This window comes from Typopeltis vanoorti, chromosome 16 (assembly GCF_054136105.1).
Source record: "Typopeltis vanoorti isolate ZY-2024b chromosome 16, IOZ_Tvanoo_1.0, whole genome shotgun sequence".
In the NCBI taxonomy this organism is placed as follows: domain Eukaryota; kingdom Metazoa; phylum Arthropoda; class Arachnida; order Uropygi; family Thelyphonidae; genus Typopeltis; species Typopeltis vanoorti.
The window spans coordinates 37,664,287-37,678,790 of NC_143564.1; the positions used below are offsets into that span (position 1 = coordinate 37,664,287).

At 37.0% G+C, this 14,504-nt stretch overlaps 1 protein-coding gene across 1 annotated transcript in view; it reads right to left on the reverse strand.

The window, feature by feature from the left end:
* The window catches only part of tweek (transmembrane protein KIAA1109 homolog tweek), a 1,221,702-nt gene that overhangs the window by 124,298 nt on the left and 1,082,900 nt on the right, over positions 1 to 14,504 (reverse strand). The window lies entirely within an intron of this gene.

Sequence of the window (14,504 nt, forward strand, 5' to 3'; positions counted from 1 at the left end):
AGTTCGACTTTTGTGTGGTGTGTACATGTTTTAACATAATATTGTAATACAGTATAATGGTGAAAGCATTTTCCTGAAGGAGATGAACAAAATGAGAAACTTTTTTTAATTTTTTTATTTTATCAAACTTTTACTTACTATGTATTAAAATCATTTCAGCTGCCAGCTATTAACAAATTCTAATGTGACATCATACTTCCATATTTCTGTGACCATAATAAGTTTTAATTGCTTAGTGTGCATGTTTCATCTGAAAGATATTGTCATTAATTTTTTTTTAGTTTTACTGATGGAAGTTTTGTAAAATCCAGTTAAGTCATTATGTCATCATCATCATCATCTCATATCTGTAAATTTTTTCTTTTTATCACTGATTTTCATACCAAATTTACTATAGCTGTTATTCAACATAGAAAATAATGCAGATATCTACTGGATTTGTTAAAGAATAGAACATTATCTGCATAAAAGTAGAGAGCTGAGTTCAATATCTTTGCCTTTGATATCAGACTAGGTCTGATATCAAAGTGCCAGTGCCATTTTCCTTCTTGTGATCCACGTAGATGGTGAATAACAGTGGAGATGATGTGAACCCCTGACTCACTTCTTATTTAATATGACACCATATTCCCTTCAATTCCAACAGCTGACTTAGAACTTAAAAATAGACTATATATTGGTGTGTATAACGTTCCATTTACACCATATAATTGAAGCATCTTGAAAAGTTTTTTGGCATCTTGTTATGTGATTTTTCAGATCTGCAAAACTTAAGTAGAGATTCGTATTATATTCCCACAATTTCTCAACTATCTGTCTTAAAGTGAAGATCTGATCCTCAAAACCTCTACTTGGTCTTAACACAGATTGTTCTTCTCCAAGATTCCTTTCCACAGTTTTTCTTTGCCTCTTCTCAATTATTTTGTGTAAATCTTATCTCTGTAACAAAATTCCTCTGTAATCATAACATTCACTTTTATTTCTCTTTTTTATAGATCTAGTCATCAGGAATTTGACACTTTTACCAAGCCTTATGAATTATGTAGTGTAGCCACTGTAAAACTTTTATACTTCCATATCTTAGCATTTGAGGGTATAATATCATCCATCCCAGCTCCCTTTCAATATATCTGGTTTTTGATGGCTTTTTCTTCCCTCAAGTATTGATATGTATTTCTGTTAGTATTTTTCTGGAATAATTTCTACCACTGTTCTATCACTTCTTCTTTAATTTAAAAATCTTAAAAAGTAATTACTCCAAAGATATCAAATATCTTTACTTGTAGTTTTCATGTCATCTTTATTTCTCTGATTCCTTTTACAATACTGTTTCCTCCATTTTTTTTAGCTTCACAAGAGCCTCCAGAACATTTCCTTACCTTCTTTATTAACCTTCCATATTCATACCAAAGTCCTAGTATTAATTTTTTTTAACTAGTTTTACATATTGCTTCACTTTCTTACATTTTTCTCTCTAGTCTCTCAATACAAGCAGACTTACTTGCAAGCAACTTTCAATACGTATTCTTCTATTTCTTGACTGCATTTTTAACTTCCTGAATACATCTATCATGGACTATATGACCATAAAGTCTCATTCTCCAATATCCCATTTCAATAGAAATACAATTTTATTAATACAGACCAGTTTACAATAAAAACATTTATTCAAACCTACCAGTTTCGCCAGCAAACTGTCTGGCTTTTTCAAGGCATTACGGAGATATGAAAGTTAGTAAATGCAAATTAAAAGGAACATAAAAAACGTTGTAAACCAAAACTAGTAGCTATGGTTACACGTTTCGCATGACAGAGATGACTTATTGTTCTTATTCATTATCACGCATGCTTGTTTGTTGTAGACTTGTAATGTGATTACTGGCTAGTTGTAGTTCAGATTGATTGAGAGAGAGGATCAAGTTTTTCCACGAACTGTTTAGAATTACACCCTGATTTCTGTTGAGGTTTCCGCCGGTTATTAGTACTATTGTGGCTTCCTTAAATACACGATGTCTGTAGTCGTCATTGAGATATGGCATGGAGCTGTTTTGCCAATCTATCGTGTGGTTAGACGTGCAGAAATGATGTGCTAAGCCGGAAGAGATGCTTCTGTTGTGGTTTACATCACCAACATGTTCTTTTTGTCTAATTTCTAAACTTTGTGAAGTTTGTCCGATGTAGGCAAGACCACAGGAGCAGGGAATGTAATATACTCCTGGATATTTGTAGAACAGAACTTTATCTTTTGGAGATCCTAAAACTTGTCTGATGTTGGTGGTTGGTTTGAAGACCACTCTGATGTTGTGTGCTCTTAGCATTCTTGCTATTTGATAAGAAATTGACTTGATGAAAGGTATCACTACAGTAGAAATGTGCTGATGGTGGGATTCTTCTTGTCTGGGGTTGTCATTGTATAGATATTTTTTGATGATGTTTTGAGGATATCCATTTTGTGATAATGTGTTGGCTATTAGTGAGAGTTCATTCTGTGTATCCTCCTCTTCTGATATAAACTTTTTGGCTCTATGTTTCAACATGTGGATAATACTCAGTTTGTGTGACTTGTGATGGTTTGAAGTATAGTGAAGATATCTTCCAGTATCTGTGGGCTTTCTGTAAATGGATAATTTGACACTGTTAGGTTGTTTTTTTATCAAGATATCTAAAAAATGCAGTTGGTTGTTGTTTTCTACTTCCAGAGTGAATTTTATCTTGCTATGTATTGAGTTGATTTTATCCACAAACGATTTTAGGTTGTCTAAGCTGTCTTGCCATATGATGAATATATCATCCACATATCTCCACCATGTAGATGGTCTCGGAGAGATTGCAGAGAGAATTTCTTTTTCAAGTTTTTCCATGAAAAGGTCTGCACAAGATGGTGATAGTGGGCTTCCCATTGCTAGGCCTTCTAATTGTTGGTATATGGTGTTGTTAACCTTGCAGAAATTAGATTGAAGGCAGTGTCTAAACATCTGTGTGATGTCTAGAGGAAAGAGGTCTTGGATGATGTTTATTACCTCTTCTACTGGAACATTGGTGAAAAGGGATACAACATCTAGACTGGCTAGCATGTCTGTTGGTGCAATCTTAATGGCTTGGAGTTTATTTACAAAAGGTTGACTATTCTTGATATAGGATTCTGTTGATCTTATTTTATTATTTAATAAGTTTGCAAGATGCTTTGCCAAAAGATAGGTTGGTGATGATCTTCCATCAACTATTGGACGGAGAGGTATATCCTGTTTATGTATTTTAGGTGTCCCATATAGTCTTGGAGTGATAGGATGTGAGGATTTTAGTGTTCTCTTCACTTCTTCTGGCCAATTGTTACAATTTCTGATTAGTTGGTTTGTTTCATTATGATTTTTCATTGTGGGATCTCTGTCTAGGATTTTATAAGTTGAGGTGTCTGATAGTAATACGTTTAACTTATCATAATAATCTTTAGAGTTGAGGATAACTGTAGAATTTCCTTTATCAGCTTTTGTAATAACGATATCTTTATTTTTCTTCAAGTTGAGAATTGCCTTTCTATCATAAGGAGACGTGTTGGGAACAGGTTGTTTGGCTTTGGCTAGGATTATTGTACTTTTGAATCTAATAGTGTCGGCAATGTTTTTTGGTAGTGGATATAGGCCTTTTTCAATTCCACACATAAAATCCATGCCATATCTCAATGACAACTACAGACATCGTGTATTTAAGGAAGCCACAATAGTACTAATAACCGGCAGAAACCTCAACAGAAATCAGGGTGTAATTCTAAACAGTTCGTGGAAAAACATGATCCTCTCTCTCAATCAATCTGAACTACAGCTAGCCAGTAATCACATTACAAGTCTACAACAAACACGCATGCGTGATAATGAATAAGAACAATAAGTCATCTCTGTCACGCGAAACATGTAACCATAGCTACTAGTTTGGGTTTACAATGTTTTTATGTTCCTTTTAATTTGCATTTACTAACTTTCATATCTCCGTAATGCCTTGAAAAAGCCAGACAGTTTGCTGGCGAAACTGGTAGGTTTGAATAAATGTTTTTATTGTAAACTGGTCTGTATTAATAAAATTGTATTTCTATTATAAAATGACCAAAAATGTATAATTTAAATCCCATTTCAATGTTTGCTGACACCAATCCATTTGATGTCAACAAACAGATTGATTGCTGCTTAAAAAACAAATCCTTATGTTTAGTGTTGAATATTATAACTACTCCTTCCTTTATCTGATCATTATTGCCTGAATATAACATTTTGTATTAATTATTTACAAGAATCTCATTTTCATTTTCTTTGTTTTGGTAACCAATTACACTGAGCCGGTACTTCATTAGGTCTTCTACCAGTCTTCTTCCATTTCTTTTCGATTCATGTCTCTTATGTTGACAATGCTAATCTCGAATTCTTCTGATGGTGTTCCAGGAACTGACTTTTGCCATTTTCCCCGGTTCTTTGATGAAAACAGCAATAACCTTGTTCAAATGGATGATGCAGAGTTCGTATGAAATTCATCATGTTGTACCATCATTTTGTATTGTCATTTATGCCAAGTAAGAATACACTTTGGTTGGCCAAATCCCAAATTGTCAGCCCATTCTAGTTTGTTCAGTATACAGGTTGATACTTAAAACTAGAGTGAAGTACGAGAAGTTGAGAGTTGGATATTAGGTGAGAAGCCACTAGAATCACAAAATTTTTGTATGATGCACAGCCACATAAAAGTGGCACTAGCACACAAATATATATATAGTTGATCAACAGGAGTATTAAAAAAAGATTATTATTATTAACATCTGACCTACATGGAGTCAAAGTACTCATCGCAATAGGTCTATTATATATTCTCTCATGCCAAAAGATCATTGAACTGTGCCCTGAACCCATTTAGTTTCCAAACTCACCCTAACTCTCAGCAATGCATTCCAATCACTATCCAAGTAAAGAAACTGCCTCTCACTTCCTTTTTCACACTCCTTATACAGTTTCCATGGATGCCTCTAGTTCAACCCTTGCTTTCCTCTACTCTATGAAATATCTTCTCCACATTAATCTGGTAATAATCCCTCACCAACTTATATGTCTCAATCATATCCTTCTATGTGTCAGGTCTGGAATGTCAGATACAAGGAAAGATTGTGGATTTATGAGCATCTACAGAGCCTTGTAAAGAGAACCATAACCTATCTGATTCTGCAGGTCGATATACTCATTATTGCCATAATCTGTTGTGATGTTCTTACAATTTTAGCAATGTGATCCTTAAACTTTAAGTCTCTGTCCATCATTATTCCCAGATCTCTCATCTCCTCCACCTCCTTAAAAATTTCTTTATTAATCATATACTCTGCATCCCAACCTTGCCTACCAAATTTCAAGACTTTGTAATATTAAATTCACAGCTGTACTCATTTGACTACTCACATGGTCTATACAGATTCTTCTGCAAGGCCACAATATCTGCTATACTTCTCATAGCTCTTTCCAACTTTGCATCATCAGACGTGCAGTAAACAGCTCCACATCTCCAGTTAAACTGGTCCCAATGTCATTAACATACAAGTTTAACAATAATGGTCCCAAAACGGATCCCTGTGGCACTCTACTAATGACCTTTCTATTTTAGGATACCACCCCTCCATATACAACCTGCCCTGTCTGACAGCCAATCTGCTATCAAACTTAATAGTCTGTTATCTAGTCATCACATCTGATTCACTTTAGCTACTAACTTGTCATGTGGAAGTCTACGAAAAGCCTTTGAAAAATCTAAGTACATCACTCTAGATGCATCTCTTTATCAAGTTAATTTGTCATCTTTTGGTAATACATAAGCCGGTTGATGAAACATGACCTTCCCTTAACAAACCCATGCTAATCATCACAAAGAATACTTCTATTATCAACCCACTTCTGAATACTTCTATTATCAACCCACTTCTGAATCCTAGTCCTTACCAACTTATCTAATACCTTAACAATAACCCCAGACACATAGACTAATACTATAAATTCTAGACCAGTCTATCTCTGCCTTTTTTGAAATGAAATAATTTTTCGCACCTTCCAGTCCTTGGAACTTGCCCTGTTGCAAGACTCATGTTAAATAGTTGTGCCAAAGGTGCCATTAATTCCATAGAGCATTCTCTCAAATATATGTGGCAATATACTGTCAAATACTGTTGCCTTATGATCAAGTTTACTTAATTGCTCATATGCTTCTTAATCATTCACCACCAGTCTTTCCTCTGCCATACCTTTTACACTCTGGCTTCTTCTGAAGTTGCCATCAAAAGGACGAAATACACTGATATACTGATCACTGAATAATTCAACTGTATCCTCTGCATTGGTTACCAATATGCCAGTGTCATCAACTAGCATCATCATCCCATAGTCATTCTTCTTCTACTCATCACATATCAAAAAACTCACTAGGATTTTACTTAGCTTGATTTGGCTAACTTCTTCTCAAACCGCTCCTTTGCCATCTTTACCAAAAGAGTTACCTTCCTGGCCTGTTCTTTATACTCTTTATGTAATTGATCATTACCAACATTCATCTTGTGCTGCCTCCACAGTGCCTTCTTCTTCTTCCAGATTTCATGCTTAATCTCTTCATTTATCCATTTTACTCCTATCTTATTTAGTGTTTTCACCTTTGGGATCCTATTATTATTATTATTAACATCCAGACCTCTGTGGAGTCAGAGACTCATTGTGAGCAGTACAGACTATTACACACATAAAGCTCATCCAACCTTGCCTTAAACTGATTCAATGTATCTACAAGTGCAACACACTCAGGTCAGGCAATGCATTCCACTCACCAACAACTCTCCATGTAAAGAACCTAATCCTCACTCTTCTGCTTACACCCTCCTTATATAGTTTCCAGGGACGGTCTCTTGTTCTATCCCTCCCATTCTATGATCAGCCCTTTGGTCAGAAAGACTTGGTTTAATTCCCATCAGTGATGCAAGGAACCTTTATCTGGTCTCGTTGATGAAAGGTGAGTTAGCCGGTCTCATAAGGAGGTAGAATTTTTTTAACCTAGAAGCTCTGGTTTTCCATCCACCAGAACAGGCAAACCGGCTACCGTGAACACATGCAGATTACAGTCATGAATATCAGCCTTAGGGGATGCAGAGGAGGAGCCACAAACTGATTGCATTAATTTGTTGTAAGCCCCTCGTTGGGGGGGGGGGAACTCAACCTGTCCTAAGGGATGGATAGGATTTGCTGATATTATATCCAGCATCTTCAGAGCACAACAGTTTGTCACAGTACACGAAACAACAACAAAATGGTATAACGCTGGGACTAGTTTAAAAAAATTGTAACGGACAACACAAGAAAACTTGATGAAGTGTTTGCTTTGTGGCCACATTGTCCAGACATATAGGATAGTTTTAGTGCCCATATGTTCTACATATGGGCACTAAAATGTTTACAACCTTTCATGGGTGAGAGTCTCAAAATACAAAATATGAAGATCATCAACAGCAGCATCCTTGATTTTTACATTCTGCTTGCTCCAATCTACAATATTATCCAGAGTGGTTAAAATTTTGGTGTGCACCATAGCTTTTCACATCAATATCATAAGTTCTATATTTTATCTTTCACACTGTTAATTTATTGTATAGCATGATAAACATTTCTATCTTTATACAACAACCATCCACTGCTAAATGTAAACAAAGCATGTGGTATACTTCATAGATGTCATACCGCATCAAATCTAATGCATGTTAAATGTGATTGAGCCAAAGCACATTACATGAGACATCAGAGTCATAAACAATCTTGGATCCACCATACATCATCAATTATTCAAACAACAGTGCAAAAATTGTGTGGGATAAAATCCAGAAAATGAAAATTAGATTTGAAAATGAAAGGTAGATTTAGTGAGCAAGCAAAGGGTATTGTTATGAATGATTTCAATTATGTCAATATTGATTGAATTGAAGAGATAGCATCAGAGAATAAGGAGAATGAATTTCTTGAGTTCTTAAGGGACAACAATCTTAGACAGTATGTAGTAGAGGGCATACAATGGTTAAGAATCTTAGACCTGTTATGTCATCAGAGGATGTGATTGTGAATGATGTGTCTAAACTTCCTTTAGTTGGTGAGAGTGACTATGACATGATCACCTGGGTTGTAGCCATAGTTGTAGTCATATAAGAAATGTGAAGGAGGGATATATGTGGAACTACAAGGCTGGTGATAATGAAAATCTTAGGAGAAAGGGAGCTATAGCATGGAATGAAGAATTGAGTGGAAAGGAGACAGACACTGTGTTGCCATTGATCAAGAGCTATTTAACAGCAGCATTGTCTGAGTCTATTCCAAAGGCAAAAAGGCTAAACAAGGCAGTAGTTAAATGGATGAATGAAGAAATTAAGTGTGAAATCTGAAAGAAAGCAACATGGAGGCAACATAAGATGAATATTGGTAATGATGTTGCATCAAGAGTACAAAGAGCAGGCTACAAAGGTGATTCAGTTGGTAAAGACAACAGAAGTGCAGTATGAGAAGAAATGAGCCCATCAAGCTAAGAGAAATCCTAGTAAGTTCTTTCAGTATGTGCAAGTAGAAGAAAACATTAGAATGGTAGGATGATGCTAGTTGATGACACTGACAGATTGGTAATCAATGTGGAGGATATAAGTTGAAGCTGATGAAGTACTCAACGATCAGTTTATCAGTGTATTTCATCCTCGTGAAGGTAGCATCATGAGACACTAGAGTGTAGAGGGTATGGTGGAGGAGGGACTGATGAATGAGGAAGAATTAAGTGAACTTGATGTTAATAAGGTAATAGGACTTCATGGTATATTGCCAAATCTGTGAGGAATGTCTTTGGAATTAATGGAGCCTTCAGTGCACCTGTTTAACATGAGTGGTCTTGCAGCAGGGCAAGTCCCAAAGGAATGGAAAGTATGCAAAATTGTTCCACTTCACAAAATGACCACAAATTATAGATCAATCTGTAATGTATTTTTTTTTTCTGTAATGTATTTTTTTGCTGCTGTATTTCCTGTCTTTATCATTATTATTATTATTATTATTTGACACCTCAGAGTCCAAGGACTCATCGAGGGAGGGCACCTGCTCTACAACTCCGTCTCCATCACTCAATCACCAACTGACTGCAACCACACCAATGCCATCTACTGTTGACCACCGCAGACAATCACAAACATCCATGCCTATGGTGGGATTCGAACCTGCAGCCTTTTCGCTGGAGAGCGGATACGCTATCCACTCGGCCAACCAGGCCGGCATATCCAATCAGATCCCAGTTTATAGCATCAATAAAGAGGTGCATGCAATTCATCTTGCACTTATGCTTTCAAAAGTGTATGATTTATTCAGACTCACTGAGTTCTATACAAGCTATCTTGTCTTCTATGTACAATCCACATCCAATACTTTGCAAGGTTCTAACTACTGTTGTACAAAATGAACACCCTCAATTTTGATGTTGAACCATGTTGGAATCCCAGCCACACTGAAATTGAGGGAAATGAGACTGCAGATGCAGCTACTACATCAGCAATAATTTTTCTACATACTGTTTGTCAGTCCTATATACAGACTACAAGACAGTTCATAAGATCAAATCTAATAACCCAGTTGCAGTCATCCCAACAGGAAGCACACTGACAAAACAGAATTAAGTCTTAAATTAAGCACTGAACATCTAGTCAATGAAGAGAACAATAATAAATTTAGTTTAATCCTTTATCCAAGTGTGAGCAAACAAAGTTTGTGCCTGAAAATATCTTCAGGACTGGGGTAAGGCAGTACAACACCGGGCAACTTCCAGCAAAGGTGGAGCAAGCCAACATCACTCCTATCTCAGTATCTCCCATAATGCAAAACACATCTCCTTGCGGATATGTATAATGTTATGCATTAAGGGAAGGGCCATTGCCCAGACTAGTTTCAAACTTTATTGAGGTCTCTTCAGTGGGAGCCTGGCCCATAGGTGGAGACACCAACTTTGAACTTAATTGGTTGATGGACTTTGACTCTTTATCCCTTCATCTGGATTTTAGATTGTGGGTGATGAGATTATTGTGAGTAATTTACCCGCTCATTGGAGCATTGAGGCTGTATCAGCTTTCTCTTGCGATGGAGGATTTTGGTTTTTTATGTTTGAAACGATCTGAGGGCTTGTAGTCCGCTGCCTGTCGAACTAGCTGATTTGGGTGATTATCCGTAATTGTGAAGAATTTCTCCGCAATGCTTGTCATGTAGGTCTTAATATCTGGAAGATTGGCTTCTTGATGTAACTGGATGTTTCTGATGAACCATGGGGCATTAAATGCCATTCTTAGGCATTTATTCTGTATTATCTCATAGTGGATATTGATGTTGCTTTTAGTCGTGTGACCCCAGGTTAGAGAGGCATAAGTTAGTTGCAGTCTGATTACTGATTTGAATAGGAGGATTTTGTTGCTTATGCTTAGGAAGCTGTTCTTATTCAAAAGTGGATATAGCTGTGCTATAGTCTGACTTGCCTTAGTGGCAACACTATCCATATATGACTTGAAGTTTAGACATCTATCAAGATGAACTCCCAGATATTTGGTAGAATTGCGCCAAGGGATGATTTTACCAAACATTTGTATGCTTGTATTCGGTTCTGCTTTACGTCTGGTGAAAAGTACTGCAGAGCTTTTGTTTGGATTAATTGCGATACGCCACTTGGTGTACCAATTCATTGACTGCTCTCTGCAGCTTGATTGTGGCCAGGTGTGGACGGAGGGATGTGGCTATAATGATTGTGTCATCGGCATACAGAGCGGTGATAGCTGGAGACAGTTTGGGGAGATCTGCCATGTATATGGAGAAGAGTAGGGGAGATAGCAGAGAGCCTTGAGGGACTCCGGCCGTGATTCTCCTCTCTGTGGATCTGATACCGTTGAGTTTAATTTTAAATTTTCTGTTATTTAGATATGATTTGATAAGTAGAACTAGTGGTAATGGAATACCAACTTCATGTAGTTTAAAAATTAGTCCGTGATGCCACACTCTATCAAATGCCTGAGTGATGTCCAGGAAAACTGCGCCAGAGTGAGATATCTGGGTTATATGTTCGATAACTGTAAATTTGTAGCGTTGTGGAGTGATAATTCCTAAAGCCGAATTGTTCATCTTGAATGACATGGTTGATATCTGTTGCCTCTTGAACCCGTGTGAGAATAGCACATGTGGCTATCTTACCTATGCACGAAAGAAGGCTGATTGGTCTGTAATTTTCAGGAAACTGTGTATTTTTTCCAGGTTTGGGAATTAGGAAAACGTCGGCAATTTTCCATCGCTCTGGGAAATAATTTAGCTGGAGGATGGCATTAATGATGGCTACTAGATGCATAACCCCTTTGCGGGAAAGTAACTTGAGTATCTTGTTTGTTATTCCATCTGGACCCGGAGCCTTTTTGTTATTTAGTTTTCTTAAAATCTCATATACTTCTGTTGGTGACACGGATTTGTTATTGGATTGGATTGAGGCATTTCGAGTTATTTTACGCACTTGGGTGTGAATTTTACTTATGAAATTTATATCTGTATTGATATAAATTGGGACTGCATTGTTTTTCTAAACTGTCAGCAAATGCTTCAGCTTTTTCCTCGTCATTGTAGACAATATTAGATTCACCTTGGATTGGAGGAAATGTAAAATGCTTTGAATGGAGTGATTTCATCATTTTCCATATTGATTGATCTTCTGTGTTTAATTGGTGAATTTTGTTATTCCAGAGTTGGTTACGGTGGTCCTTTAGGGCATATCGAACCTGGTTTGTTCTCTATTCACTGCTTGTTTATCCGCTGGGTCCATTGTTCTCTGATATTGTCTTCTTAATCTGTTTTTCTCTTGGATAAGATGTTTTATATCATCTGGGAGTTTATTTGATGGTGTACATTTGGTTATATTAATTACCTGTGTTATAGCTGTCAGCAGTTGTTTTTCAAGTCTTCACTGCTTTTTCTACATCTTCAGCAGATGTTATATGCGGTATTGGACCAAGGTTTTCCTGGAAGGCTGAGGTAAGTTGTTTCCAATTTATAAATGTGGTGGTGTTTTCTGTTAAATCTGGTATGGTGCCGCCTAGTTGTAATATGATGGGGTTATGATCAGAACTTAAGTCATTGATTGCTTGTATCTGATAGCTATGCGCTATGTTTTTTAATATAGCTATATCTAGTACATCAGGACGTCCGGTAGCTCCGTAATGTGTGGGTTCAGTGGGTCCTATTACTGTTATATTTCTTGAAGTAGTGTAAGAGTTGAGTATTCTTCCGTTAATATTTGAGTTTCTGCTGTTCCAGACTGAATGTTTGGCACTAAAATCTCCAGCTATAATCACTGCTCTGCCTGTATTTAGTATCACATCTAAGTCAGATTCAAGGAGTTTTTTTATTTGGGGGGTTGTAGGCTGCATATATCGTAATGCTGCTTGTGTTTTCCATATGCATTTCTATTCCTGTAGTTTCCATGTGTTCTGTTTGGGGTTCGGCTATTGAATTATGTTTAATGTTTCTTTTCACAAAGATGGCAGTGCCTCCACCTCTAGCAAAGCATCTGTCTGTTACGTAAGTGTTATAACCGTTGATTCTGATTTTGTCACTTGGACGAAGATGTGTTTCATTTATGAGGATGATATCTGCTTGGGTTTCTGCTGCAAACTCCTGCAGCTCCTGTAATTTGATAGATAAACCATTTGCGTTCCATGAAACAATTTGTAACGATTTCGGTTTTCTTTTAGACTTATTCATTAAGAATTTCCATAAAGAGTGATTGTGTATGCCTTAAGATGATATCCTTGGCTTCTTGAGTTAAGCATTTCACCTAAGTGGCTTGTTATGTTCAGTAGGATAGGTTTGTTGGTTTACTGTGACTGATTTGGTTTTGGGTCTTTTTGGAAGGCTGATCTTGTAACTTCAGCATACGATCTTCCATCCGTAGTGGAGACTATGGTTTGATGGGGGGACGCATGTTCTTGAAGAGGTTTACTGGTTTTGAGTTGTATCTTTTGGTTTTGGGGAAATGCTATACAGCCCCTATAGTTTGCAGGGTGTGGTCCTCTGCAGTTTGCACACTTTGCTGGAAGCGTGCGAGATTTATGGCATTTATTTGATGCATGTTTGCCAGCACATTTCACGCAACGAAATTCAGCGTTGCAGCATCGTTGTGCATACCCAATCTTCTGGCATCTATGGCACTGGGTTGTAGTTGAGTTATGTTTCAATGCCTCAACTTTTATGACTAGATCACAGATGGTTTGGAGATTGTATATATATGTTTTTGGTCTTTGCTTATTTCCACCAGAATTAGGGGATAGGGTGTTTTATCAGCTCTCCGCATTCGGCTGACTTTAATTGGGCTAAATCCCTTAAATTGGAGGTCTGCAGTGAGGTCTTCTATTTGTAATGTTTCAGTTACTCCCCTTAATACTACTTTTAAATTTTTCTCACTGTTGATTGCAAAAGTGTGGTATGGCAAATTGTTGTTGTCTAGAAGTTTGGTTATTTTTCTGTAGTCTGATGGCGTTTTAGGTTGTATGTGAATCCCTTCTTCTGTGTTTGTGGCTTTAATGAAGGTGATATCTGAAGATTTAGATTTCAGTGTGGATGCAGTGCTCCTTGGCCCTTACGATGACTGGGGGTACCCTTTCTTTAATTACATTATCTGGTTCTATCTCCGCTGTTTTGGGTGTATCTACAGTAGAGGAGATTTTCCTTTTCTTTTTGACCATTTGGAATTCGGTGTTGGTTTCCAAAAACTGGGGAGTATTATCCAGAGATGCAGCATCCTCTATGTTCGTGGAGTGACTTAATTCTGGTTCAGTCAACATACTTCCATCATTTAAATCATCCATCCCATCTTCTGTGACTGCTGTAGGGGGGAATGTATCTAACAGCTTTACTTTCCCTGGCCAGTTGTTGCTCAATAGTTTTCCTAATCTTAGGAATTCTCTGTAAACTTCTTCGAATATGCTTTCATTGAGAGATTTTGACATGTCTGATAGGAGGCAACAACTCTGTTAGAATAAAGTTTGAAAAATGGGTCCTAGAGCCCAATGTAAATATCCCATAGATCAAATCGATCTACCAGCATAGGTAGCAAATATTTCACAAAATGAAGAATGCTTACCTCTATATATAAATATCCCATAGATCAAATCGATCTACTAGCATCGGTAGCAAATATTTCACCTTAAAATGGCGAGTTCTAAACTACAGATTTTTTTTTAACACTAACACGCGAGCCACCATCACTGAAAACCAAAACCCGAATCAGGTGGAGACACCAAGCAGAAGCAATGGCAGGTCATCCCTATCTATAGGAGTTGCCAAATGGTGTGCCACCTTTTTATTAAATTACTCTGGATTTAGAGAAAGATATTGAAAGTTTATTTTTCACTTGGTTAGACTATAATAAATTGAGTTTAATCCTTTATCCAAGTGTGAGCAAAC